Below are 4,180 nucleotides of genomic sequence, written 5' to 3'. Positions count from 1 at the left end.
GGGCTGCCCCAGCCTTTGACCAATTTCTGAAGAATCTTTTGTAAGGAGACTTAGATTAGAACATTTTTAGCATTTGACCCCCTCAGACACTGATGATTTGTGTTTCGCCTTCTCAGAGTTTTTCGGCTAGCTCCGCCACTGCTCGCAAGTGCATCCATACAGCATAGTCACATTGAGTTTGACTATTTCGCTGCTTGGCTAAATAAATAGTCGTCCCTTAGCCCATAACATGCATCAAGTAGCACCCACGTACGTGTGCACTTGCATGACATGTTCTTTGGATCATTTACTTATTTTAGAGCAACATTCAATCCTTTGCAACCACAAAACAGAAAACCACAAGACATATAGGCTTGGTCTAAACATAACATAAACTGATCTGATACATCGTAAGACAAAGACAAAAACAAAAACAAATGAACAAAAAAACAATAAAGAAAAACAAAAAAATGTAGTTTTCTAAGAAATGATGAATTTGGAATTTCTGCCAGTCACTATTTTTCTTTGACCAAGGGGCACATGTACGTACTAGCCTGCCTCGCCAGAGAGCACAAGCTAGCTAGTTATAGCAGTACACACAAGTGTTGAACTTCATAAATATATCTTATGTGTAAGTTTTGCTCGATAGATCCACTAAAGCTTAATTACGATACGAGGTATGTGTACATATATGAAGACATGAACTTGGTGTTTATTTAATCTTCGCATGAGGATAATGAGTAAAGGCGTAGGCATGCCTATAATTCATGTAGTTTTTATATGAAGAAAATAAAAAAATAAAAACAATGAAGTTTCTAACCAAGAATCAATTAGTGACATTGGTATTACCCTTTAGGAAACAATTTGAAATGAACAATGAAAAAATATGCTCACAGTTAAGCATAAATTGCATTGTTTTTAATATGCAAGAATAAATTTCTAAAAAGGAAGTTTCCTAAAATGAAAAGAATAAGTGGCACCCTTAAAGAAAAAATAAAATAAAATGAAACAACAACATAAACAAAGTAATGAGGTTTTCTAAGGAAGAATGAGTTAGTGGCATTGGTATTACCGTTTAAGCAGAAAGAAAATGAAAACACTAAAACAAATAATGACAAAATTTGTACACAATTTACACACAAATTGCCTTTTTTTGTAATACGCAAGAATAAGCATATAATAGTGAAATTTTTTCCAAAAAAGAATTTCCCTAAGTACACATTAATTAGTGGCAAAATTGGCATTACCCTTATGGAAGAAAGAAAATGAAAGAAAAACTAAAACTAAATCAAAAAAATAAAGTTTTCTAAGGAAGAATGAATTAGTGGCATTGTTATTACCCTTTAAGGAAAAAGAAAATAGAAAAATAAATAAATAAATAACAAAGTAATGAAGTTTCTAAGAGAAATGAATTAGTGGCTTTGGCATTACCCTTTAAGAAAAACAAAATAAAAAATAACAACATTTACATATAAATTGCACATTTTATAACATGCAAGAATAAACTAATAACAGTCGGATTTTTACAAAAAGAAGAAGTTTCCTAAGAAGAAATGAACTAGTGGCATTGGTTGCCATTAAATAATAAAGACACTGAAATAAAAACTAAATCAAAAACATAATAATGAAGTTTTCTAAGAAAAAATGGATTAGTGGTTTTGTTATTACAATTTAAGAAGAAATAAATGAAATAAAAATATCAAATTAGTGAAGTTTCGAGAAAAGAATGAATTAGTGGCATTTGTAATACACTTTAGGTCAAAAGAAAAGGAAATAAGAAAAACATAATGACAAAATTTGCACACAATTTACACAGAAATTGTGCTTTTATATAATATGCAAAAATAAGCATATACTGTAGTTTTCTTTTAAAAGGAGGATTCTTAAGAATGAATGAGTTAGTGACATTGGTATTACCCTTAAATAAGAAAGAAACTGAAATAAAACTAAATCAAAATCAAATAATGAAGTTTTCTAAGAAATACTCCCTCCTTTCCGGTTTATAAGGCTCAATTCAAAAATCTCACCAACCAAGATAGATGATGAGTGGTGGAATATTTTTTGTAGTTTGCAAAAGCTTCCAATTAATGCTTTTGTTTTCCTCAAAAAATTATGTTTACGAATGCATTAATTGCAATGCATGCATAAAATGCATGCATTGGTCAGTTTTCTCTTAATACTTGCATGCAATGATTTAATGCACCTTGAAGTCTGAACATGTGATGGGGAATAACCAAATTGAGCCTTATAAAATGGAAAAACTAAAATTTTGAGATACTACCTCCGTTTCGGTTTATAAGTCCTATGCGTATACCTAGGTTGCCAATTTTATCACCTTAATATAAACTATATAACACAAAAATTATACGGTTTGAAAATAGAGCATCTGAAGTTTATATTGGTATATTTTTTGTAATATATGACTTGTATTAAGTTGGTCAAATTAACAACCTAGGGGTACGGGCACGCCCTGTAAACTGAGAGAGAGGTAGTAAGCCCTATAAACCGGAAAGGAGAGAGTAATAAATTAGTGGCTTTGACATTACCCTTATAGAACAAAGAAAATGGAATAAAAACTACAAGAAAATAGAATTAATGAAGTTTTATAAGGAAGAATGAATTAGTGGCATTGTTACGATCCTTTAAGAAGATTTTTTTATAAAAAAACAAACAATGGCAATTTTTGTGCACAATAAACAAAAAAGTGAGCTTTTTTTAAAATATGCAAGAATATGATAGTGGAATTTTCACGAAAAAGAATTTCCTAAGAAGGAATGAACTAGTTACATTTCTATTACCCTTAAAGAAGAAATAAAATAAATAATAACTAAACTAAATTAAAATAAAAATATGGAAAAACAAATTACTTATATTGGTACTAACCTTTAAGAAGAAAGAAAATAAAATATAAACTAAACCAAAATCAGAATAATGGGGCTTTCTATGGAAGAATGAATTGGTTGTATTGGTATTACCTTTTAAGAAAACAAAAATTAAAATAATAAAACAAATAATGAAATTTTTTGCAGACAATATACAGAAAAATGCGTTTTTCAAAATATGTAAGAATAAGCATATAATTGTGGAATTTTTGAAGAAAAAATTGTAAGAAGAAATGAATTATTGGAATTCATACTAACCTTAAAGAAGAAATAGAATAAGTTAATTATCAATTTTTATAAGGAAAAATGAATTGGTGCCATTGGTATTAATCTTAAGAAGAAGGATAATTTAAAAAGAAAGTAAATAAAACTTGTACACAACTTAGCTTTATAGATCATATAATAGTGTAATTTTCGCACAGGTTGCGTAGTATTTGTGTGTATACATTTACACTTACCCAACATCCCAAAAGTACCTGCTATATGAAACAAGAACTAACTAATAAAAAAAAAGGAGAAACGCATAAAAACAAAAAAGAGAGAGGGGAGGGCTGGGCTGTATAGATAACGGGCTGTAGCGCATGAGCAAATCGACTGACCAAAATATGTGGTCAGTCAAAAAAAGTATTTTTACTGGTTAGTCTATTCCTGCCCTGGTATTAGTATTTTTTTTCTTTTTATTTAAAAAACTATTTTCACTAAATACGGAGCCAAAGTCAATTTTCAGGCTAAATTGATTCTATCGACCTAGTAGCATCTTGAAAAAACGGAGGGCGACTATGAATGATGCCACGCGAGCAAGAAACCCAAGCCTGACATGCCCACCTTACTACATTAGGATATGACACATGGGCAAGACGTGTCAGCGCGGCACATTTCTGAAATTACAGGTCGCGAGTTGATTCCTGGGCAAGACGTGTCACTCGCGATCAAAGCGGAGTGATCGCGAGTTGATTCTTTCTTTCTTTCTTTCTTTCTTTCTGATGACTATAGATCGCGAGTTGATTTTTACCACTCCACTCCACTCCTACTACACAGGTCGTCCAGTTGAGAACGCGCACTGCACTGCACTGCCCTCTGCTGCAGTGGCGCAGTTGTAGCACATCGTGCAACAGCAGACAACGGGTCGTCCCCTACCCAAGGCATTGAATTCCCCCTGGCCCTCTCGTGCGTGTACTTGCAAGAAAGAACGCAGCGCATCATGCGTCTTCAATGCGGCGCCCTCCCTCTGCCCGTCAGCTCCACCACTTATTATCGACGCCCCTTTTCCCCCCAACTCTCGTTGTTCGCAGCAGCAGGTGAAAATCCGGGGCATTTAT

This window comes from Triticum dicoccoides, chromosome 2A, assembly GCF_002162155.2.
Source record: "Triticum dicoccoides isolate Atlit2015 ecotype Zavitan chromosome 2A, WEW_v2.0, whole genome shotgun sequence".
Lineage (NCBI taxonomy): Eukaryota > Viridiplantae > Streptophyta > Magnoliopsida > Poales > Poaceae > Triticum > Triticum dicoccoides.
Note: the sequence above shows the minus strand (reverse complement) of the source record.